The sequence below is a fragment of the Peromyscus maniculatus genome, chromosome 3 (assembly GCF_049852395.1).
Source record: "Peromyscus maniculatus bairdii isolate BWxNUB_F1_BW_parent chromosome 3, HU_Pman_BW_mat_3.1, whole genome shotgun sequence".
NCBI lineage: Eukaryota > Metazoa > Chordata > Mammalia > Rodentia > Cricetidae > Peromyscus > Peromyscus maniculatus.
Genome location: NC_134854.1, coordinates 115,494,564 through 115,521,304, shown reverse-complemented (window position 1 = coordinate 115,521,304; position 26,741 = coordinate 115,494,564). Strand labels below are relative to the sequence as shown.

The 26,741-nt window shown below is 41.6% G+C and overlaps 1 long non-coding RNA gene across 12 annotated transcripts in view; it reads right to left on the bottom strand.

The window, feature by feature from the left end:
• Window positions 1–26,741, bottom strand: part of LOC107399835 (uncharacterized) — a 356,785-nt gene that overhangs the window by 54,468 nt on the left and 275,576 nt on the right. For 2 of the 12 annotated variants that reach the window (XR_013050028.1, XR_013050029.1), the window contains exon 5: window positions 2,100–2,168. The exons of the other annotated variants lie outside the window; for them this stretch is intronic. This is a non-coding gene — a long non-coding RNA (uncharacterized LOC107399835). The remainder of the gene's footprint in view (window positions 1–2,099; window positions 2,169–26,741) is intronic. 12 annotated transcript variants of the gene reach the window in all.

Here is a 26,741-nt window from a genome sequence, read left to right as displayed (position 1 = left end):
GATGGGAATGAGAATCATTGTCACCGGCCTTAAGAACCTGATAACTTGGCATTTTCTCAAACACAGACCAAGGCTCTTCAGGCCAGCAGACATCATCATCTGGAAATGTGTGTGTGATCATGCACGATTGCATCCCTGAGGCTGGGGATGTGCAAGAGCCACATAAGTTTCTGGCTAATGGGGAAGGCAGCTGTCACATTTTCCTACATCCCTTGCACTCATACATAAACCTTAAGATAGATTACTGGAATGCATTAAAAATGCAGCCTGAAGCCAGCTCAATTCTTAGCTGTTTTGCTTCTGTGGGGAAGAAGCTTAACCTTTCTAAAAGTAATTAAAACTAACATTTGTTTATGTGTCAAGTACTTTATATGTATTAGTCATCTATCCAGCCATTTGCTTGTTTAGCCAGCATTGATTGAATGCCAGCTTTCTGCCAGGCACTGTGGACACAATGTTGAATTGGACATCTTTGCATCTTTATATCATAAAATTTTAATATTGAAGATGGAGGTAGGGAATGAGCAATCATTTGCATATCTATTTAATCACAATTTGTGACTTGGTAAGCCTCAACTGCTTAACTAATGAATTGTGATCAATACTATAAAGCAGGTATCTAGGGTGATTTCTGTTTCCAGGTAGGTAGGCAATGGCCTAATCGGAAAACTTGGCCAAGACTTCTAAGGAGAAATAGCATTTGAATTATAAATTTGAAAGTTAGAAGAAGTTTATATGTGTAGTCTTATTTTGGAGATCAAAAAATAGTAACTCAGGTTACTATTTTTTGGTCATATAACTTGTTGAAAGAGCTGGAGTCTAAAACAAAACAAAACAAAAGCAAAAAACAAAAACAAAACCCAGGACTGAATACTTAGTCTAGAGGAGACTGCAGTTCTAGAAGTAGGAAAGTTCAAGGCCAGGGACAACCTCTGAGGGAGCACCAGAGCATGTCATAAGACAGCGTATGGCATCACATGGCAGAGCAAATGTTAGAGCTGAGCGGCGCTCCTGCAGGAGACAGGCTTGCATGGCGAGAAGGAAGCAGCTGAGCAATCCCAGGAACCTGATGGGCTTTTACAGAAACCAGCTCAGTTCCTTGAGACTCAGCCTAGCGACAGGTGAGCATCCATCCTTCAGGAATGGATCTGAAGGCTCAGCTGGGAAAGTACTTGCTCACAAATACAAGGGCCTAGTTTGGATCCCCAATATCCACATAAAAAGCTGTGCCTGTAATCCTAGCCCTGGGGAGACAGACAGGAGAATCCCGGGGGTTTCTGGTCACCCAGTCTAGCTGAATCAGTGAAGTCCAGGTTCAGTTAGAGACCTTATCCCAAAGATAAGGTAGAGGTCAATAGAAGAAGATACCCAACATTGACCTCTGACTAGCATGAACATGCCCACATTTGTGCACAGGCACCCATCCAGAAAAATATTCACATACATGAACACACACACACACACACACACACACACACACCCCACAAAGAATTGAGCCCCATAATCTAACCACCTATTCTGCTCCCATCTCTTAAACGTTCCAACACTTTTCAACTGGGGGCATGAAACCTTAAGGGAACAAATAAGTCCTGAGCCCTAACACACTGTACTTCCTGGTGTCCATTTTTGATAGATCCAGTTCTAACTCCAGACCTGGTGTTCTTTCTGGCCGGCTGTGGCTCATGTAATTAGAAATATATTTTAATATTGCTAAAAAGATTTTTTTTCCTAAGTCTATAAAATCTGTGTGCTGGGGTCTCTGAAGAGATTCTGATGAATCTGGTCCAGTGGACTAAGAAAAACCAGTGCACATTTGTGTGGGTTCCACAAGTGATTGGGTGCAGAGCACTGGGGAAAATGTTGTCTGGGCCTTCCCGCCACTCTACTCCAGGACTTAGAGAACTTCACAGTGAAGGAAATCCCACTGTAAATCAAGGCTCTCGACGTCACTCTCAGCCCCAGCACTCTGGACCTTGGGATCTCCATGAAGCTATGGCTACATCAGTGCTTCTCAACCCTCAGGAAATGACGGTCATGTGCCCCAGTCTGGACAACTGGCCCTGAATCTCCAGGGAAAGAGTCCAGGAATAGGCACTTACTGGAAGTTTCCATTTGATGGAGTCACAGATGATCCCAAAGGTCCCTTCTGACTTGGAAATCCTCTGCATCTACGAAATAAGTCAACACTCCAGAACAGTGGCGAACACAGGCAACACTTAGAGAAAGCTCAGCTCTGGGGAGTGGGGCTGGGCGCTGACGCATTGCCAAGACCCGCTGTTCTACTCGGCAGTGTCTCTGTGAAAATAGTAACCCCCTTTTTTGTCCCCCTGACTGATTTATGTGACAGTTGGAAAGCAGCTTCCAGAACAGCATGTTCCTCCCCTCAGACTATTAACATAAACGTGCGCATGGGCTCCGGGCTCCCACTTCTCTGTGTACACTAGGCTTAAGGGGCCTTGAAAGCCGCAGGCCAGCTGAAGAAAAACCAGAGAGAGGAAGTGTTGTTAGAGACACAAGAATGAAAAGGGGAAAAGGACAGGAGGTTGCTAAGAGACAATGTCAAGCTGGGCCATGGGATTAACAGCCGAAATCAAAGCAAGAACTTAATGGTATATTCTTGCAGGAGCAGCCTTCTCCAATCACAACGGGGAGAGGGTGATTACCCAAGTAATTCCACTCCAAATCAGGCGGAAAGGGCCCCCTTTCCTTCTTGGCCAGATGAAACGTAGAAACTAAGTGATTTTAAAAAAAAATAAGACTAGCTAATACCATCCTCTAGCTTAACTGAAGGCTGCCTTGCGATCTTTTCTTTGCTACTGCATACTGAGAATCACTAATGCCGAAATTATTTGCAACCTGCTGGTTGAGCGCGGTCAAACATTTTCCAAGATGAATTTGGGAAGCTATGGTTTACCAAATGACGATGATGATATTTCATAGCCCTGTGCCTTTGTTTCACACAATCAGTTTATTGGATTTATCAGTTTATTGTGAATTGGTTATCTGGCCCCCAACCCGGCCGGCACCTTTGCAGAAGCCAAGGCATCAAGAGGCCCAGCAATTTGTTCAAAAATGACTCAGCCCCTGGGGAGTAAGGAACTGGGCTCGGAGTTTCTAGGAACTGGATTTGAATCTTGCTCCTGCCGACACCTCACACTCTGACTCAGTTTTCACATGTGGAAAATGGAGACACAACGTACAGAGCTGCCGGGCTTAAAGATAATACAATACACATGCTATATGTTCCCAAAGTAACTGTAGATACTATGCTCCTCCTCCTCATATCATTATCATCATCACCACCACCACCACCATCATCATTACCATTATCATCATCCTGTTTTTTTTTTGCATTTAATGCTTAGAATTCTGAGATACACAGCAAGGAATATGCGTTTTAGTTTAATCAAGTGAAAGAGGTTTAAGTATGCAAGAGGCTAGGTAAACGGTGAACCTCTTTAGAGAAATGGAAGATCTTGCTGCCATTCTTTAGGCCAAACACCCCCCAGCTACCAAGGCAGCATCCTTTTGGGGGTTATGAAGGGCCCAGGGCAAGAGACTTCATGGGGTCAGGTTCTGTTTTACAGCAGGTGCTTGGTAGAGCAGGAGGAACCGGTGACTTCTGTCTGGCTAGCTACCAGAATCCTTTAGGGGCTTGGTCACACACCTTTCTAAGTCCTGGCCCTTGAGTGCCTGAAGCCACAGATCTGTGATGGCTCCTGAGAAACACAGGCAAATGGAAACTTACAGCTAACACTAATCATCAGCCTGCTTCTGAAACCACTAGACTGGACTGGACATGGAGCACAAGCTTTAGAGCCAGTGCTTGGGAAGCAGAGGCAAAGACGGAGGCAGATGCAGGCCAGTCTCTATGAGTCTGAGGCCAGTTCACACAGTGAGTTCAAGATCACCCAGGGCTACATAATAAAAGCCTGTCAAAAACCAAACCAAAACAAACTAAACAAAAAAAGGGATGAACAAATCCTACCACCCCCTGGTTGATAAGACTCGGAAAGCCTTCCTATTCATTTACCCCTGGAGGATTCAGAGGAACTGGTGGAATTTTGTTTTGATCCAGAGAGACTATCATGGTCTTCCATTGTGTAGGTACACAACAATTTTCAGACATCCTGGGCTCCATGCTTCACGTTGGCCTGCACTGGTGGAAGAAAAGACCTTGAGAAGGGTTTGTGTGAGGGCATTACACAGACTTGTATACCAGACAGGCCTGGGTTCAGATCCAGTGTGGAATTAGGAGGGAGAGAGGACACACTCTAGCTGGGAAAAAGAAAGATATGGAGTATGGAGGCCGTGTGCCCACCCTCGAAGGCCATGATATTCAGAGTATTTAATGTCACCGCCATCAGCTACATAATGCAAGTGAAAAGCCAGCAGGAGAAATAAAATCCTCAGTTATGGTTTAGTAATTGCTTTCAAGACAGCAGGAAATAAAAACGCTCCCAAGTCCTTGTATAGTGGCATGTTTCCCTTCGTGGACTAGCATGCACATGAGTTACATTTTCATGGCTGGCTTTAAATTAGCCTTGATTTCTCTGTCAAGTAGAGTTAAAGTTCACTGTAAGATATTTCATGGCTTGTCTCAAAGTGATGATTTCAAGCCTTCTAAATATTTATGCCAGTGTTATTATTTAGGAAAATAAAAGGCCAGCCTTCACTGCTATTATTGGCCTGGGGTTCTAACATATGTCCTAAAATAGTTCATACTTGGAAATTGAGTTCTTCATTAAAATGCCACTGCAATAAGATATGTACTGGAAAAGAATATGAATGCTGGCCTCTTTCTAGCTACATAATCAGAGACAATATTCGTAAACTCTTTAAATATTTTTTTCATTTTGATATAATGATAATTGTATCTGATTTTGATGATTTCAAGGAAGGTAGAATGAGAGAACCAATATTAAGTGCTGGCAAAAGTTTGGTACATACTAAAGGCTTAAAAAATAGTAACACTCATCTTTGTTTTGGTCCAACTCAATTTATACTAGTTATCTGTCTCCTGTGGCTAAGCACAAGTACCTCCCTGGATTTATGTCCTCTCATCTGTAAAATGGGAATAAGGATATATATTTACAATGCTGTCAATGTGACATGGGTGATGACTCCATGCAAAACACCTTGCATCCTGCATATTAATCAGTGTTGACTTGTGTGCCATTTGCAGGGATGATGTGCTATCTTTTTTGTCCAAAACTCTTAAATCTTTCATTCAAAAACCATACCATTCATTCATTGGTATAAGTACATCTCCATCTATTTTGGAGCCCTAGAAACATAGTAGCCAAAGGTATGATGTCACTCCTTTCTGTTCTCAGGGAGGGCTTCCCCTTACTGAGGAAGAGGCCAAGAGCCAAGTGTAAAGAAGCAGTGTTGCACCCAGTGAAACCCCGGGCCCTTTTGCCTAGGGAACTTCCGTTATCATCTTCTAAAATGTTATCATCAACCATAACACTGACACCAGATACAATGCAAGAGACTAAGGGCAGAGTGATTGTGTTGGAGATTTTATGTCAACTTGACAGAAGCTAAAGTCAGCTGAGAGGAAGGAACCTCAACTGAGAAAATGTCTTCATATGTCAGGCTGTAGGCAAGCCTGTGGGGCATTTTCTTAATTAGTCATTGATCGGGGAGGACCCAGCCCAGTGTGGGTGGTACCACCTCTGGGCTGGTGGTCCTGGGTTTTATATATATAAAAGAGCAGTCTGAGCATGCAATGGGAAGTAAGCCAGTGGGCAGCACCCCTCCATGGCCTCTGCATAGGGTATTGCATCAGGTCCTGCCTCCAGGTTCCTGGCCTGTTTGAGTTCTGTCCTGACTTCATCAATGATGGACAGTGATGTGGAAGTGTAAGGCAAATAGCTCCTTTCCTCCCCAAGTTGCTTTTGTCATGACCTTACATCACAGAAATGATCAACCTAACCGGAACAGTGATAAACCGCTAGCATTCTCTCTCCCCCATGGACACTCCGGACGAGAGAAGGAGTGTTCATTTATCTGGGGCTGATGAGGCTTGAGGAGGACAGGATTTGACAGGGAGATGGGGAGAGAAAAATGGCTTCCTTAAAAGAATACACAGAGCATACGCATGGCTGATGACATGGAGTCGACTAGAGGTGATGTGAGAACAATGAGACGGGACAGGGAATCCAGGCCGGTACACAAGACCTCCAGACTCACGATAAGATGGGTGATGGACACCATGAGCCACTGAAAAATTCTGAGCAGGGGGTTGTCATGATCAGATCTGAGTTTTAGGAAATCCACCCTGGCTGCTTCGTGGTGAAAAGGATAAGTAATATGGAGCAGAAGAGGGACCCTTCAGTTTCTTTTATCTGCTATCATAGTAAGTGCTCGGTCCTCTGAAGGGAGTGTAAGAGGCAAGAGTATAGGGAAATGTGAAATTCAGTGTGGCTATTCCTTCTGGGGCATTTAGAGGAAGCACATACGGTGCTCACTAGACATGACACATAATTTCTGCGGGAGACCGTTTCCAAGATTGTGGTCAACGGACTTCACATCCTGATGTCCCTACCCTTGAATAACCTTTTCCTCATGAAGGGGTGCTGTACCCAATACTTCCTTTTAGCAAGAAGAATGTAGCTAAAATAATGAGAGGAGACTTCCATGATTGTGCTGCCCAAGACTGCTGGCATGATTTCCCTGTCCTCACTTGCTAACCCCACCCTCTCCTTCGAGCGTTCACTTTGATGAAGCTCCCAGTAGAGAGGCCCCACATGACAAGGAACTGAGCAGTCCAACCATGCTCAAGAAACCAGATTCCATCAGCAGACACTGAGGGAGCCTGAGGATGGCGCCAGCCTCAGCTGGGAGAATCACAGCTAGAGGCAGCGCCTCCTTTTTGCTTGAGAGATATCGCAGTAAAAATGAGTTAGATAAGCTATGCCTGGCTTCCTGACCCACAGAAAATGTTAGGCCAGGATTTGCCCCGTTTTAAGCTCCTAAGCTGGGACCAGTGTGTTACACAACACCTGGCTGGATCCTCTCCTATGACATCAGACATCAAGAGAAGGCGCAACATTGAGAAGAGTGAATGACAAGTGTTATCATAGATGGCCAAGAGAGTAGAAATAACAGAGGATGACAAGGCAGGAGAAAGCTTTACTTCCGGCCAGTAGGCAGGTGCTGTGAAATCATGTGAGCATTCTGGGCGGGGTTGGGGAAGAAAGGGTGTCAGGGTCCGTGTGGGCTTACACACACCCCTTGAGTGAGGCTCTCAAGGCTAAACTCTAGTTTCCACTACAGGTAGTAGCGTGACTTTTTGAGGGTTAATAATATGATCTGGTTTTGCTTTCTATGTTGTGCTCAAATTCTTGTTTGGACATGATGGTCCTGCATTTCTAAATGTTCTCCCAAAGACATTTATTAATGAGTTCAGCAGCCGGTTCTGCAGTGCCCTCCACATTCTCCTTTCCCTGTCTCTGGATTCTGAACCCAATGGTGCAGTCCACAAACCCTCAACGCGTGTGTCTTTTCTATTCACTATCTGTCATTTTTTGAGCCGACTTGGAAACAGTGTGGAAAATCTAGACTCAGTAAGACCTGAGTGTACAGTCAGAATGTCCCCAGCTACTGGGTCAAGTTCCTTGCTTGTCTGTGGCCCATCAGGAGTTCGTGGGTTGTGACAGGTCCCTCTCTCCGGCCTAAGCCGTCTCATTCAGCTTAGAACAGAACTGTCCAGGGGTAGGGAGTTACCACTTCATTGCTGTGTGGGTTCAAGGAAATGTATTAACCTTTCTGAGGCTATCTGTGGGACCGTCTTGAGGAGGGTAGCAGAGCTAAGCAGAGGCCGAGCACAAACTCCCAAATGTGCAGATCTGCGATAAAGCAGCTAACCTTTGTGGTTTCTTACCTGCCTGGCAAACACTACCGCTCCTCTAGAAGCTGCCAAGCCGGCAGCTGCCTGAGACATGTCATAAATAGCCTGCAGAGCAATTTGCTTTCAAAGAGAACCAGGCAAGGGGGTGGGAGGAGGCGGCCAGCAGTGGGCCCAGCCCTAAGTCTGGACAAATTTGGCAGCAGCAAGATGCACACTGCTGCTCAGCGTGTGTCTCTGCAGGACCTCACAAGCTCAATACTGCCCCAAACCCCTACCCCTGTGTTCGTGAGTAAGATCAGCTGGGGCTGTTCCACGGCACCTGTACCTATCTATTCTAAAGCCGGAGTTGCCTGAAATCGCCTTGCTTGGTTTCTTTCTTTCTTTCTTTCTTTTTTTTTTTTTTCAGTGCCACCAAGGCCTTCCCCACCTTCTGCCAAGTTCGTTTCTCTTCTAAACTTCTCTTGATGCAGGAGGAACAGATGCAGGGACTATTTGAAAAACTATGCGGCACACTGAACAGCTGTTGCTGGCACTCCACACCATTGAGCTTAGAAAACGATGTGATGCTGGTGGCCGTACAGATTCCACAGCAGCGTCTCCTGTCACCAGATACTCGGCTTCTTTGTTTTCATTCTGGAAAACGACACTGGTCTCCTAGCCCTGGGTGGTGATGTGGTTGGCTCCATCTTACTGTTGAGCTCCAGGGTAAATAGTGGATGGCCTCCTCCAAGAGGCCCTTCCTGATAACCCACAGCGATTGGTCCTCCCCATCCTTGCCGTCATTATTACCTGCTCTTCAGTAACCTATTACATTTTCTTCTCCACACCATAAGAGTGTGTCTACATTTAGGGTCAAAGCACTAGTTAGTAGCAGCACCAGGACTGGGATTTTTAAAGCATAGTTATGCCATCCAACATTTTCATCAAGTATTGCTGTTGAGCACTTGAACCGTGGCTAGTCCAAACTGAAGTATTCTATAAACACAAAATACATCCTAGAGTTGAAAGACTTAATTACAGTTGGGTAAGCCTTATGCAAAATCCTTGGGACCCAAAGTGCTCAGTTTTCCAGGTTTCTCACATTTGGGGATATTTGCACAGACTTATTGATTGAGCACACTGAATTTGAAAATCTGAACATCCTCAGAGCTAAGGTGGTCCTCAAAAGGTTTTGGTATTGGAGCATTTCAGATTTCTGAGTTTTTCATTAGGCATGGCCAACCTGTATGATAATGAGGAGGTGGTTATTAAACTATGCCATTAATGTATTTTACATTGGTTGCAATATAATGATAATTTTATACATTAGGTTAAATAAAGTAGAATATTGTAATTAATTTTGGCAGCGTCTTACATTTCAGTTGTATTTCTGTGGACAGCACTGATCTATCCCTTTCATCACTGTACCAATAAGAACTGAAATGCCAGCAGACTTGACAAAGTGTCTCTGCGGGTACTACTGTCACCAATAATTTGGACTCCTTTCTATGGGTTTCAAAGTTCATTTGTTTAAAAAGAATAGAAATAGTGTCTTTTTAACATTCCACATCCATTAGGTATCTACTCTATACAAACCAGTATGCAAGATGCTTCTTCCTGCAGGTACAACCTAAGTTAATCAGGAAGGACCAGAAACCTAGCACAAGCTGCCCAGTATAAAAGGTTGAGTGCATAGAAGACTTGTGATATAGTTGATACCTTTGAAGGGAGAGCTGAGTGAATGTCAGAGAAGAGGATCCAAGGTCATACCCTTCCTCTCTCAATTCTACCTCTGTGTGAGTGTTGATTCCACCTTTTCCTAACCTTTTCCTCCTGTGGACATAGCTAGAGGCAAGTTGGAGGTAGTTTCCAGGGATGTCTTGAGTAGGAACTCCAAACAGCACTCTCACTCACTGGCTGTGTTGATCCTGTGAGGATCCGTGGTACCAATCACAGGTGGAATATGGTGACGGGTCAATCAAGCCAACCAGGTGGTATCCTGTGTTAAGTTGATGGAGAACCCACATTAAAACCAAATAACTAAAGCCAGGGAAAGTGCATTTCCAAACCAAAGGGGGCTATTTTTGAATTAAGGAGATCTGCTGACCACATAGAGAGACAGGTTCACAAGGCCCGCGTTACTGTTTTATCTAGGGAGAAATTATGGACGTCTTGGCTGAAAGTAAAGACTGTGACATTGGCATTGAAGCTTCCGAACAGGAGGAAAATGTAACAGGAGATTAAAAAAAGAAAGATGCTGTTTGTTTGGTGTGTGTGTGTGTGTGTGTGTGTGTGTGTGTGTGTGTGTGTGTGTGTGTGTGTTGTATGAGAATAATGAGCCTCAGACATGAACCTTCCTTTAAAATGATAGTTCTCAACCTGTGGGTCACGACCCCTTAGGGGGCTCAAACAACTCTTTCACAGGGGTCACCTAAGACCATCGGAAAACATAGATCTTTACATTACTATTCATAACCGTAGCAAAATTACAGTTAGAAAGTAGCCAAGAGAATAATTTTATGCTTGGGGTCAACACAGCTTGAGGAACTACATTAAAGGGTGGCAACGTTAGGAAGGCTGAAAACCGCTGCTCTGAAGGCACTTTGTCCATGATGTCTGTTCAGGATCCCAACATTCGAATGCAGTCGCTGCTGCGAGGAGTGAGCTTGACCTCTGCACCTCTGACTTTTGCGCTGCTGTCACGAAAATGCCAGACAGAAACAATTTGGCAGAGGAAGAGTTTGCTTTGGATGACTGCTTCCGAGGTTCTCTGGCCATGGTGGTGGGGAAGGCATGGCTGTAGGAGTGTGTGGCAGAGGCTTGTCACACAAGAGGTCAGGTCACACAGAGTATAGCTGAGAACTAGGGGCCAGGCTCCAACCTGCAGAGATACATGCACTTCCCTGATCCACTCCTGCCAACCAGGCCCCACCTCCGAAGGGCTCTAGGACTTCCCAAAACAGCACCATGGACTGGGAACACCTCACACATGAACCTGTCGGGGACAGTTTATATCCAAGCTCTAACAATGTCTTATCACCTCTGGAACACTGCTGCTAACAATTTATTGAGTTCTAACAGTGCAGAACAGAATTAAAACCAGTTCTGGTCTGCTAGACAAATGGAGCATCTCACTAATATTAGCTGACCATGCCCTGCAGAGAAACAGAAAAGTTTTTTGCTTGCTCTCTCTCCTCCCTCCCTCCCTCCCTCCCTCCCTCCCTCCTTCCCTCCCTCCCTCCCTCCCTCCCTCCCTCCCTCCCTCCCTCCCTCCCTCCCTCCCTCCGTGTGTGTGTGTGTGTGTGTGTGTGTGTGTGTGTGTGTGTGTGTGTGTGTGTGTCAAAAAGAGACTTTTGGTCCCTCCACAGGAAATGTGTTTTCTCTTTGTTTGGGGTTGGGTTCTCCATTTCCAGCTTCATGCTTTAAAGCTGTCAACTCACCACTCACCTTCCCCCATCTCCATGAACACAGACTCTTTCCCACAAGAGTCACATTTGGACACATTTCTTTAGGATGGAGAATACTGGGCTTCAGGAGCAGGTGAAACTGCAGATACTGAATAGATCTTGGAGTGGTTGATAAGCCCACCCACTTCTTGGAAGCCCAGTGGATATGTTGAAATACATATATGTATCTATTCTCACTTCCTGAAGAGATATTTGGAAACATGTGTTACCATGGAATGATAAATCGTGAGTTTTTAACTCTCCTGTTTTCTTTCTGGCTATTTAATTCTATCAGTACAAAGAGATGAGACTCTAACCTTTCAGCCAGGATGCTGGGGTCCCATCTCAGCTACTAGGGCAGAAAGAGTGAGGTTTTGCTGTGCATGTATGAAATATCATAAAAATAAGAGTCGGTTTGTGGCTGGGAAGCTCTCGTTTCGAGAAAAGGGCGGGAATAAGGGTTGTTTACAAGGTAACCCAGGACTAGTGTGTACTGCACCCAGGCATTGTGTTCTTGGACCCCTTGGAACTTACGTTTCCATTACGTCACCTCCACTGTGCTTCATGGAAGTCACAAACAGGTGGGCACCAGAGGCTGACTTAGCATCAATAACGTGCTAATGTTGGACAAATCTGAGTTTTCTTTACATTAATCCTCATGACACAGAGTGCAGGTTTTCTGATGTGGGGCACACTGATACTTTCTACAGATCACTGGAAGTTAGGTCTCTAATATGTTCAGTGTCTCGGGAATGGAGCTATAGAGAGATGTTCTTAAAAAGGGGTGAGTAGTAGTTGGGGAACATGTTTTCTTTCCTGGAAGCTTTCATGTTTAATTAAATCTGTGAATTCCACATTTTTCCCCTTCTTATTTTAAATCCCAGCCAACTGGGGCCTTGCCTTTCTGGCCCAGACAACAACCTACATGTCTAGCTTTGCAGGTAATGGTGGTGATTCATTGTTGTAACCGAGGGAGGGAAGAAGCACACACAGAGGGCCTCTTCTCTCTCAGCAGAGCAGAGTGTCATTTTTGGAACAGCCAGTAACTTCTAGTTAAACATTGCCAGGTTTATTTTAAAGGGACATTCCATGGCTTTGTTTGTGTGCATTTTTGATTTTTATGTTTGAAGTTATTTCAGAGCAAAGAAAAAAAGAAGTTAATGATTCATACACGTAACCAAGTGTGGGGTTGTAATTATTTGCTTAGGTAAAACACCAGTAACCATGAGATCAGAATACCCCATTCTGTTTGATTTTAGGCATTAAAAACAGAGCTTTTAGAGATAAAATCCTTAGTTATTTTTTTGTTATAACTCTATTATTTTTCTTATTCTATAATGTATGAATTCTTTTCTACAATGTGATCCACAACATTGCCTTGATGATTTGAGTGTCCAGAAAACAAGTAATTTGGTTTTTATCCTGAGGTGAAGGAGGAAATAATTTGGCTTTCAATGAATAATACATTTATCTCCATAATTAAACACTGGGCCAAGTGAATCAGATTATTAGTAAATCCCAAAATATTAGGCAAGGAATTCAGGATTCAGAGTTCTCTGCCTTGTTACTACCCCGTGGCTTTTGAACATGCTGTTCCCCTGCCGACACCTCCCTGTCCACTCCCTTTTCTCTGAGTATCTCCTACTCATCATTTCTCAATTTAGTATCATGTCCCAGAGACTGCCTGGCGAGTTTAGTTCTCATGGAGAACTCTCATTTTTCTTACAAAAAAATTCTAATTCATCACATCTGGTCAACATTTATGGTCTGTGTCGAGGCAGTTATCGTGAGGTGAGGATGGCTGGAATGTCAAGTGTCTGCATTTATAAAGACTCTGTTGATATTAATCAATCCATTTAACTGATATTCCACTCCATCTTGGTGCAAGGCAGAAGTGGAAAATGATTCTTACTTAAAACCCACGTAAACCTTAGAGGTTAAGGAGTCCAACCTCTGTCTCCAGACAAGGTCTATCACCTCTGTCTCCAGATGAGGTCTATCTTGGCTTTATGATTAGCTAAAACTTCCATCCCATAAAGGGTGCTGATGACCTCTGCAAGTGTATTATGCCACTTCAACACTGCTTCTAATGCAGACTCAAGAAACTGTCAGTACACATAGGTGACTGTGATCACCCCCATGATCCTCCTCTTAATCCCTCCCTGTGTTTGCCTCCCATGGTGAGCGGGTGAGTGGTGAGTTTGGACTGGCCTCTGCTAACTTCCTGGGTTGCTATGCAACTCCAAGGTTAGACCACTTCAATGGTTAATCTTGATTATCAATTTGATTGGATTCATGGATGCCTTGGAGATTAGGGAAGCTTATTTCTAGGGTGTGTCTGAGAGTGTTTCCAGAGAAACTAAAGGGAAGAAGACCTGCCCTGAATGTGGGAAATGTGAGTTGTGGGGAGTCTCGTCCCAAGTCTTGGGGCCCTTACAGACTAAAGACAGACAGAAAGAGACATCCCACTCATGCAAGCATGCAATCTTCCTCTCTATGTGTCTCTGTCTCTCTCTGTCTCTCTCTCTCTGCCCTCTCTCTCTCCTCTCTCTCTCCCTCTCCCCCCTCCCTCCCCCGCCCCCTCTCTCTGGGCCTCTTCCTACAAAATCTCTGAAACTGTGGCACGTAATGAAGCTTTCCTTTGTTAAGTTGCTTTGTTCAGGTGTTTTGCACAACAGTGACATAGCTAAGTTCTTAAAGGCATGGCAGCCCTTGCCTGGATCTTCTAGAACCCAGTTGCGTGAACTGTCTGTCATCACCGCACACAGTGTTTCATAACTGAATATGGAGGGCACACACAAAAAAAATCATCAACAGTAAAGGGTTTCTGAATGCACAATGACAAATGGTTAATTAGAATCAAACATAATGAACCTGAAATGTTTCTGGTGAGTCTCACCCTTGGTGTCCTATGATGTCACTGCAGCCTTGGTTTTGAACTCACACGTCCATCATGCCACAACAACAATGCCAGCACACTCAGATTCCAGACTATTGTGCATTATAAACTGCAGTGGGATATATATATATATATATATATATATATATATATATATATATACTCCATGGAAATATAATGATTTCATTTTGGAAAAGCCAAGATTTTCAAACATGTTCCCATTGTCATGCCTTAACATGTAAATATTAATGATCTATCCTTCGATTGCATTATACTAGAATGTTTGCTACTAAATAACACTGTTTGTGTTGCTGACTGAAGTATCACTAAAAACAAACAAACAAACTAAAACGTTCAGTGAATTTTGCCTTGAGATTAAGACAGAATTTTCAACAATTTCTGAAGTGGTCTTAAGCATGCTTCTGCCATTTTGTACTGCAGAGTTATAAGAAACCTGTTCAGCTGGGCAGTAGTGGCACACGCCTTTAATCCCAGCACTCTGGAGGCAGAGGCAGGTGGATCTCTGTGAGTTCGAGGCCAGCCTGGTCTCCAAAGCGAGTTCCAGGAAAGGTGCAAAGCTACACAGAGAAACCCTGTCTCAAAAAACCAAAAAAAAAAAAAAAAAAAAAGAAATCTGCTAATGTTGATGATGACAAAATCAAAATAGTAATCAACTCTGAAAAGTACTGATATTCTGCATCTTGTACTAGTAAATATTCGTGAAAATATATGTATACAAAATAATCATCTTTAAATAAATTTATAGTTATTATCAGCAAATGTTTGGTTTATATTCTTATCTTATATACGTACATATACAAGATAATATAGCAAGTTCTCATGGGTAAAGGGGCCGTGAGTGGAAAACATTAAGAAGCCCTAATTCAGAGAGCACATTTTGACCAAACCCAGTTGTCATCCTAGCAAACACAGGAGCGGTCCTTTTGTCTCACTGCCGTGACAGAAAGAACTTAAGGAAGACTTGATTTGGGTTCACAATTGGAGGGCACTGTCCACTCTGGCAGTGAGGTCATGGCAGCAGGAGTTTGAGGCAGGCGTCACACTGTGGACACGGTCAGGAAGCAGAAAGTGACGAGTGCTTGGCTCCCTTCCCCTTTTCATTCAGGACCCAGCCCATGAAACTGTGCCATTCAGCATTAGCGAGAGTCTTCCCACCTCAGGTAACCTAATCTAAATAATCCATCACAGGCATGCCTAGAGGTTTATCTCCTAGATAAGTGGTTCTCAATCTTCCTAATACTTCGACCCTTTAATACAGTTCCTCATGTTGTGGTGACCACTCCCCAACTATAAAATTATTTCGTTGCTACTTCATAACTAATTTTGCTACTGTTAAGAATTGTAATGCAAATATCTGTGCTTTCCAATGGTCTTAGGTGACCCCTGTGAAAGAATTGTTTGACTCCCCCTCCAAGGGATCATTGATTCACAGGTTGAGAACCACTGCCCTAAATGATTCTAGAGCCTTTCAAGTTGACAATGGAGATTAACAGGTTCTATGGAGAGGTCCATATAGAAGGAAGCTGAGGCCTTCATTACCAGCTAGGGACAGGATCTTTCAGCCTTGGAGCAGCTACCATTTCTCAGGTACCATTATATTCCTTCTCAGGTCTTTGATGGGATTGAAGACTAGCAGTTATAGTTACAACTTAGTATATATATATATATATATATATATATATATATATATATATATATATATTATCTTAGATAGAACATATTAAGTAAGTATTAGATTCAGGTTCTTTAGGATAGGACACCTTTTGGAATGATCTTTGTAACATACCATTTACCTATGCTCTAGACTTCTCTGGATTTTAGTATGTGTTTCTTGCTTGATATTGTTTGCATTGATTGTAGTTCCATCTTATCTAGGTCATTATCCCTCGTTACTCCTGGACAATATTTGATAACCATTCCTTTGTATATAATCTTGTATCAAGTTAGAACCTTCTTATTTAGACAAAAGGGGGAGATGTAGTGGGTAGCCATTCCAGCTTTGGTCTGGAAGTTCCAACCCCCACTGAGGCTTCAGTAACTGTCACGCCTCCAAGGCGGGGCCAAGGGAGGACCCTGAAGACCTGAGATCTGGATGCGCAGCGCTCTCTTGTTTTCCTGGACCCTGGACACTAGAGGTAGACCGAGGAGAGTTCTCCAGAGAACACTGCCAGACTTCGCTGCATTTTTCCCAGAACCTGCAACCTACCTATCCCTTCATTTGTAAGTTACGCCACTAAATAAATCTCCCTTTTAACTATGTGGAGTGGCCTTAATAATTTCACCAATACCTTGAGCTTGAGGTCTCAGGAAGAAATCAAAATATGTCTGATAGAATTTTCAGTACTTCATATCTTGTCAGTAGCCTCTTCAGACCGCTTCCAGAAATGAACATGGGAATGCACCTCCAACGTAGCACTTGCCTATAATGTTTAATGTCTTGTGTTCAATACTCAAGACCAGGAAAAATGGAGAAGGTATTTTATAGGAACTGAGAGATTAGCTCAATAGGTGAATGCTTGGCAGCAGGTTCAAGACCTTGAAGTCTACCCCCAGCCCTTGGGTGGTGGGAACAATAATAATGACCTTGAAGTCTACCCCCAGCCCTTGGGTGGTGGGAACAATGATAATGACCTTGAAGTCTACCCCCAGCCCTTGGGTGGTGGGAACAATGATAATGGTAGCAAAGAAAAGTTGTTTTCATTTGTCTAATATTAATGGAAAGCTCAAACATTGACTACTCTTTACAACTAGACTAATGGGATGAATTCTTTTCAATTAAAATCAGTTTCTTGGGTCAAACAATAGTTTCAATAACCCCAGTCACACCAGCAAGCTGGTCTTTATATTTTTCATAATTAATTTGTAGTTCCCAGAATACTCCAGTCAATGGTGGCTTTGTATGCCACACCTGGAATTAGTTTTTTTGCATCATAACCGATGGTTTCTGAGAGCATTAACCCTCAGGGTAGGAGAACTTCAATTAAAGCGCAATATGTATTATGAAGCTTATGAAATTGTTGGTCTCCATACAGCTTTTTAGATCCTTAGTGTTTGTCATTCCTCCCTCTTCCCAAGTTCTCTGGCCTTTCCTTTCCTGAGAAGTTTTTTTTCAGGCTCCAAACAACTCAAGTGAAGGGCAGGCATGGTGGCGGACAGAGTGAACACCACCTTCACGGGAGACAGTACTGAGCACTTTGTCCAGTAAAAAAGGCAGACGATGCTGGGCTGCATCTACTCCCCGCTTAAAGGACACGTGTGTTGTGGTGCTGCTTCACACCTGGCCCCATTTTGTGTCATGGAGCACTTGTCCTTCTTGTTTGTATTCTCTGTTTTGCAAAGTTGTTTTTTGTTTGCTCGTGGTTTTCATTTTTGTTGTTGTTGTTTGGTTGGTTGGTTTTTTGGTTTGTTTTTGTTTTTTTCCGCATTTTTTTAGACTGGCTTTGGTTGGGACCATCTGATCCTTTGCAGTAGCTAGCCTGTGTTAGACTGCACATTATATATACTTCAAGGTCAGAGTTGTTCCTTTTATACTTTTCTATTTCCTGTCTTATACTCTTATTATAGAGATAATAAGTCTCAAGAGATACACAAATATTTAAGGCAGATAAAAGTCACCTCTGTCCCCTATGATTAATAGTTTGGGTTCCATATCTTTCAAATTCTAATGTTTGTGTTTTCTTTGTATAAGTAAAAAATATATGTAAATTTTTAAATAGATGGTTTTTGTATAAACAAAATCAGTTAATAGTATTCTATAATATTAAAAATCTCAACAATATAAGGATATTTATTTAACAGCAATAACTTACATTTACTGAGCTAGTTGGATGCAAAATCATCTTCCCTAGTTCTCAAAACAGTGCCATGTGAGGGCTACTGTGAATGTCTCTGCTTTACAAATAGTGATGGGGTCTTTTTTGTTTGTTGGTTGGTTTTTGTTTGGTTTTGTTTTTTGGAGACAGGGTTTCTCTGTGTAGCTTTGCGCCTTTCCTGGAACTCACTCTGTAGACCAGGCTGGTCTTGAACTCACAGAGATCTGCCTGCCTCTGCCTCCACAGTGCTGGGATTAAAGGCGTGTGCCACCACCGCCCGGCTAAAATGTGTGATCCTCCTGCCTCCACCTCCTTCAGCAAATCCTACCAGCGTGTGCCACCACAACCCTCGTGATGGGGTCTTAGTGAGGTTCAGTGTCCAGTCTGGTGCCATATAGCTAGTAAGAGGCGAGCCAGGACTCAGCTTTGAGCAGCTGTACATTAGAGACAAAATTTAGCCACCATCCATCTCTCTATCTAGAACTGTGTCTCTTCAGAGCAGTTCCAAATCCCTCTGATTTACCTGTGCTGCACTCTGTGGGCATTTTTCCTGCCCTTAAATGGGCATTATCCTTCTTAGCACCCTCCAACCACCTCCCTCTGCTGGTTACAGTTTTGCTCTACTGAGACCTCAGAGCAGCCATAGTCCTTTCTCTCAAGGCATACTTTGCCCTCTTAAATTGTCTGAAGGTAAAGTTAAGAACTCTATACAATTTGGGAGTCCTATTCATGAAATTTGCTGGGCCTCGTCTCTTAGAAATAAATACATCTGAAGGGCAATAGTCCCTTCTTTTTCTTTCCTACTCTGTCTTGGACTGTTCATGCCTGACTCAGTTCATTCATGGTCTCCTGCTGAATGTTCCCAGCAATGCTTTGGGCTTGTTCCCATAGCTTTAAATTTTTCTCTTGAGAAAGAAGAAAATCTGTTTGCTCTGTGGCCTGGAATTAGAAGGAGGATAGGAGGAGATCTAGGGGCATAAAGAGGTGAAGCAACTGGACTTGGTTTACAGACTAAGAAGCCTGTGTAGAGTCTCTAAATCCATACCGTGACGTCATGACCAGGGCCACTCCCAGATAGGACCCAGTGGTTATACAGGGAAAAGCACATTTTCTGAGAATAGACCCAAGCCCTCAGGCAGGAGGTGGGCCTTTTGCTTTGTTCTTGGCACAGGGTAGTATGAAGTTTTCCTTTTCTGGGATGCGAAAGGCCATCATGATTTGGGAAGTTGGTAGCTTCCCAACTGGCTTAGTGGCAGGGAATTCTGGGACTTTACAAAAGAAGTTGATTTGCAGCTTGTGGAGTGTCTGATGATCTCTGATTCTGGAACTTACCAAGCAGTCCTCATAAAGCAACACCAATCATGCAGTGTGTACAGGTAACTGTGCAGTGTTGTCATGGTAACCATGCAATGTTGTCATAGAAGCCGTTAAGACAAGGGAACTAAGCAGAAGTTGTGTTTGGAGGAGAGAATAGACTTAATACTGAAGGTGAGCTGCAATAAGCCAGTACTGGCTCTCCACAATAACGGAAAGAGAAGGGTTCTGCAGTCATTCCCAGAATCCAAGGGAAACAGCTCTAAATTTGACTTGTAATGTCTGAAACATCATGTTGCAGAGTGTGTGTCATAAGGACAAGTGGAAGAGTCCTTTTAAGATTGAACTCAGCTCTATTCCTTGTTAGCTGGAATTAGAACCTTGTATAATTAATTTTATATCCTCAGTTTTTTCCATATTTCTTTATTGACTATTCTTTTGGAATGATAAATTTTTATTAAGGTATCTAAGCAATAAAAATTGATAAGTGTAAACTGTCTGGACAAATGAGTGGAAACTTTATCAATAGAGAAACATCACTTACGCCAAGACTAAAGCAGATATGTATGATTTTAGCATTAAATATTGGATTTGAAGTTAATTTCTCTTTCTGTCTTTTATTTTCATACTGACTAGACTTATGAATCTGTGTAACTGTGTCATAAGCTTTAGTGTAAGTCTGCCTTGTTATTAACAGAAATTTGAATTAGGTTCTAGACTTGAGTACACACTTACATATGTACAGGTATACACATGAACATATGCATATACTACACACATATGTACACAAAACCTTCATTTGCAATAGCGTGTCTCTTATATTACTAGAGGCTAAAATGAGATACTCTGGTTTTTGTTGTGTCTTTGGGAAAATTATTGAATGGCTCTGAGGTTCAGTTTTCTCTTTAATTAATTAAATATTATTTATTATAGCAGATTGTCCTGACAGTTTATTTAAATAATTCAATCCTTTTGAAGTATCAGAGGGACTATTTATGGAATGAATAATATGTTATTCTTTTCCTGCAAATAGCTTATGATTTCAGTTGGTCTAGGAACAGGTGAAAACAAATTTCAGAATGACATGAAATTGACCACCCCTGTGACCTGCTTGAGGCCTGCATCTCTTATGCCTACCCAGCAAGCTCCTTTTCTAGGTAGAGATCTCAGAGTTGTACCAACCTCATCTACCTGTATGGCATTCCTGCCCGCCCCCCTTTTCAAGGTAGAGACCTTTGAAAGACTCTTGCTACTTGAGGATGAGACCTGAGCACTTCCTCCAAACACCAGATGATTGCCTGTGAGAATCCTCGAACTCTACAAAATGTCTGCTTTTAGACTTAGAAACATCACCCATCCCTAGTTAATCTGGGACCAGTTCTGATACCAAGTATCAACACTGAATTATCCCAAGACTGAACGCTAAGTACCATTCAGTTGGTCTATAACCTGACAAATTGGGATAATAGGAAACAAAGATCCAAACACCCACTGAAAAAAAGGAGATGAAGTACCCAGACCAAGGAACACTAATAACTACCTAACTCCAGATGTGCAGGTCCCATCACAAAAACACAAACAAATAATGAAGACATTTTGTCTCCTCCAAAACTTTGTACTCCCATAGTAATGTTCCCTGAGAAAGGCAATTTAGATGTTGCACAAGACAAAGATTTCAAAATAGCAATAATAAATATTATCAAGAAACTCAAGAAGGATAAGAATAAATTCTGAAGTGAAGACTAAAAACACAAGGAATTGAGTAAAATAATGAAAACAATTCATGATATGAAAATAGAACTTAATTAAGATAGAATTTCTGAAGTAAAGCCAAACAGAAATAAAACTCAAAATGAAAGATTCAGGAAGTCAATTAAAAAAAAAAACTAGAGGCAAAGTGTCAACAATAGATTGGATAAAATGGAAGAGAGAATATTAGTGGTTTTTATTATTATTATTTTATTGATGTTTTGCCTATATGTATGTCAGTGTAAGGGTGTTGGATCCTGGAGTTACACACAGTTGTGAGCACCATGTGGGTGCCAAGAATTGAACCTGGGTTCTCTAGAAGAACAATTAGTGCTCTTAATCACTGAGCCATCTCTCCTGCCCCAAAATTATCAGGTTTTAAAGACAAACTAGAGGAACTGAATCACTCAGTTTAAAAAAAAAAAGTTAAAACTGGAAAAAAAAACAACTATGAACAGAGCATACAGGAAATCTGGGACATGATAAAAAAGACTGAATCTATGAATTGTAGGTAGAGAAAAGGAAAAGAGATCCAAATAGAAAGCACAGGAAATACTTTCAATAATGATGGGGGAGGGAACTCTTCTCTAATCTAAGGAAAGAGATGTTTGTCAAGGTGCCAGGAGTATATAGAACGGTAAATAGAGAGGATCAGAAAGAAACTCATGTCATCATACAAAAGCCAAAACACTACATACATTGAACAAGGAAAGGACATTGAAAGCTTCAAGGAAGAAGAGCAAGTCATGTATAATAGTCCATCAGAATAACAACTGAGTTTTCAAGAGACTAGAAAGCCCTCCAAGGCTTGCACTGATGTTCTCAAATTATGAAGGACCACAGATGCCAGCCCAGACTTCTGTACACAAAACAATCAGTCATAAAAGAAGGAAAAAGGACATCTTTCCTTGATAAAAACAGATTTATGACCACTAAGCCAGGTTTATAGAAGAAATATCTCAGTGTGAAAAAGTTAAGTTTCCAGCACCTAGGATGTCCATAGCTCCAGTTTCATAGTTCTGATGCCTTCCTCTGAATTTCAAGGACACCGGGTAGGCACAACATACATACATACATACATACACACATACATACATACATACAGAGAGAGAGAGAGAGAGAGAGAGAGAGAGAGAGAGAGAGAGAACCATATAACAGTTTTCATCATCAAAGCAGTGAGGGCAGGAACTCACACAGGGCAGGAGCTGATACAGAGGCCAATGGAGGACTCACTGGCTTGCTCCCCATGGCTTGCCCAGCCTGCTTTCCTATAGAACCCAGAACCACCAGTCCAGGAGTAGCACCACCCACAATGGTCAATCACTAATTAATTCCTCATCAATCACTAATTAAGAAAGTGCCTTATAGGCTGCCTACAACTGGATCTTACAGAGGCATTTTTTTTCCCAAATTCATGATTAATTTATTGGCATGGCAAGATACCCATGAAAAACAGGTTAAAAGACATTACACAGCTTACTTTAATAAAACAACAAAACAAAATTAAGCAGGGCTGTTAATTTACCCAACTGCCCACCCCTGACCCTTTGTAAATACCAAGAGAGAAGGAAAGTTGCTTATTCAAATAGCCAGGAATGGTTTTTCCAAGAGTGTGGGACATGGTGATTTTATCTTCATTCCTTTTTGAATTGTCTGATTTGGAAAACAAAACCAAAATGGACACAATGCACTTACACATAGAAAAAAATAAACTCATTTTTATTTGAAGAAACTTAACATATTATAAAACTAAAACAAAACAAAAAAAACCCCTAATTTTCTAAAATTATCCTGCCAAGTTTTTAGCTTTTGCAAAAACTTCAATTGAGGCTGCTGTAAATATTCTGAAAATTGTTAATTTCTCATTTGGTTTTTAAGTAGTCCTTTGATAATTCAGAAGAGCACTATAAAACCATTTCCCTTTTTTTTCATTCAAATATATATATATATATATATATATATATATATATATATATATATATATATATTAATTTTAAATGTCGAATGTCATTTCTTGAAGTGGGTAGGAGGTCTTAAATACAGGCTTACAGCACAATGGGAGGACCCTGGAGGGCAGAAGTTCACTACTGATGTTTTACAATCTTGCATCTAAGCTGTTAACGCCCATTATTCAGGATACACAGACAAGGAACTTCCCTTAAGCATTCAGGAGGGTGGAACCTGGCAGGGAATTAGCATAGGGAGGATATCAAGGTCAAGGTCCGCAAGCAAGGCAACAGTTACCCAAAACAGGGGCCAGGGCCCTACAGGTCCCCCTTTTACTAAAAAATGAGCTTCTGACTTGGGTTGCATGGGACGTCAGCAGGTCACCTTACCCATCATGGAGACACCTGCCCAGGCCACACAGGTGCTCTGTCTTAGGTTGGTGAGTGCCCCCCAGGAATTACCCATCTCTGAATACTCATTATCATACTGGCTCAATCATGTGTGGGCTGCATAGTTAATTGCTGCCAAAGATCAGAGGTATTTTCTTAATTGAAGTTCCCTCCTCTCAGATGACTTGAGCTTGTATCAAATTGATATAAAACTATCTAGCACATCAACTGTCTTCTTCAATTGTTCTCTACTCTAGTTTTTGAACTAGAATGTCTTACTAAATTTGGAGTCCCCCAGTCCCACTAGACTGGGTGACCAGTGAGCTCCAAGGATCCACCTGTCTCCACCCCAGCCATCCCAGGACTGGGATGCTCAGACACAAATAAAATTAAATCAAATAAACACTTTTTAAAAGAATTTACACAACAAATTTATTATAAAATGAGATCTAAAAAAAAACCAACATAACAAAATAACAGGAACTTATACACATTATTCAATAATAAATCTCAATATTAACAGTATCATTTCCCCCAATATAGAGACACAGGCTATCAGAGTGATTAGAAAATAGGGTCTATCTTTTAGTTGCCCCCAAGAAACACATCTCACCATCAAAGATGACACTACCTCAGGGGAAGGCATTCCATGAAAATAAGAAACAAGCAAAAGTAGCTATTCCAATATCCAGCAAAATACACTTCAAACAACTAGTTGAAGACATAAGGAGGGTCACTTTATGCTCATTGAAGACAGATACACCTACAGGATGTTACAATCCTAAACATATATTCTCCCCAGTTTCATAAAATCAATACTATTAAATCTAAAATCACAGATTAAACACAGCATATTATTAGTAGGCAACCTCACTACTTTATTCTCACCAGTGAAAAGGTCATCTGGAAAAAAAAACTAAGCAGAGAAACTCTGGAGTTAAATTAAATCATAAATCAAATAGATCTAACAGATATCTACAGAAAATTCCACCTAAGCACTAAAGAATACAGGATATTCTCAGCAGCCCATGGAACTTTCTCCAAGATCAACCACATATTAGGATATAAAACAAGTCTTAACAAATATAGGAAAATTGAAATCACATCCTGCATTCTGTCCAAACACAATGGAATAAAGCTGGATATCAACAACAATAGAAACTACAAAGAGTACACAAACTCATGGAAACTAAGCAACATACTACCAAATGTTAATAGGGTAATGAAAGAAATCAAGAAGGGAGTTCAAAAATTCCTAGAATTGAATTTTAAAAATATAAATATGCCTATTACATGATACATTATTCATATATAAATATTTATTCCCACATATATATCTGAAAGACTTATATAATCAGAGCTTTTAGACACTGAATTAAAAACAACTGAAGATACTAAAAGATGGTGGAAAGTCTCATGGATTTATAGAATATCATGAAAATGACCATCCCACCAAAAGCAATCTACAGATTCAATGCAATTCTCATCAAAATTCCAATGCATATCTTCACAGAAATTGAAAAACTAATCTTAAATTTCAAATGGAAACAAAAAATGCCAAAAGTAGCCAAAACAATCTTAACAAATAATTGTTAGAGGGATCACCATCTCAGATATCAAGTTGTGCTTCAGAGATACAGTAGTAAAAATAGCATGATACTGGCTTAAAAACACACTTGTTGATCAATGGAATAAAATTGAGGACCCACATAGAAGGCCACACTCCTAAAGCCACCTGATTTTTGACAAAGAAACCAACAATATTTAATGGAGAAAAGACATCATCTTCAACAAATGGTGCTGGTCAAACTGAATGGCTCCATATAGATGAATAAAACCACATCCTTATCTCTCATCCTGCACAAAACTCAACTCCAAATGGGTCAAAGACCTTGTGGTAGTTTGAATAGGGATGGCCCCCATAGACTCTTATGTTTGAGTGCTTGGCCCATGGGGAGTGGCACTATTAGAAGGTATAGCCTTATTGAAGGAAGTGTGGCCTTGTTGGAAGAAGTGTGTCACTGTGGAGGTGGGCTTTGAGGTCTCACGTGCTCAAGCTAGGCCTAGTGTCACAGCCTCCTTATGCTGCCAGTGGATCAAGATGTAGAACTCTAATTTACTTCTCCAGCACCATGTCTGCCTACAGGCTGCCATGTTTCCCACCACAAGGATAATGGGCTATACTCCTGAAACTGTAAGCCAGCACCAATTAAATGTTTTCTTTTATAAGAATTGCCGTGGTCATGGTGTCTCTTTACAACAAGAGAAACCCTAAGACAGACCTCAATATAGTGCCTGATACCCTGAATCTGGTAGAGGAGAATATAGGGAATATACCTCAACCATGGGCAGAGGAAAGGGCTTTTAGAACAAGACCCTGGTACATAGGCATTAAGATCAACAATTAATAAATGGGATCTTATGAAACTGAAAAAGCTTCTGTTCAAGCAAGTACACCATCACTTGAGAGAAGAGGCAGCCTACAGAATGGGAAGCAATCCCAGCATGAAGTAGAAAGGTGGGCATGGAGTTCCAACCTAGCCGAGGAGCTCCTGGGAGTGGGGCCATTAGTTTTCTTTAATAGTATCGTCTCTGGTAGGTTGACCACACACCCAAGACATATAGAGACAGCACAGATTGGACTTGATGGTTCTTTTTCTTTAAATGGAGGGTGAAAGTTAGGAGGGTGTGGAATAGTGTATAGATCTTGGAAGAACTAGAGAAGAGGGATAAACATAATCCAAATGCAATGTATGAAATTCTCAAATAATTATTTACAAAAATGAAAAAATTATGTTAAATGACTATAGTACCATGTCTTATAGCTTCTTAAATGTCTGTCAGTAAGGTAATCTAGACCAGCGGTTCTTAACCTTCCTAATGCTGAGACCCTTTAATGCAGCCTCATGTTGTGGTGACCCCCAACCCTACAATTATTTTCACTGCTACTGCATAACTGTAATTTTGCTACTATTGTGAATCATAATGTAATTATCTGATATTTCTAATGGTCTTAGGTGACCCCTGTGAAAGGATCATTTGACCCCAAAGGGGTCACGACCCACAGGTTGAAAAACACTGCTCTAAAGTCATTCCCATCTAGCCATCCAAGAAGAGGCTACTATATAAAATGTGGGAATCTCAGTTCATTTTGTTTGCAGTTTCAGATAAGTAATCAATGGAACGTATTTACAATAATTTTTTTTTAATTTATCTGAAAATCAAGCCTTATTTCTGTGGTCAAAATGTACCCCCTTTAAAAGTTCATGTGTTGGAAACTCAGCCCCAAATTAATCTTTTAAATATTTGGAAACGAGGTGATTGAAA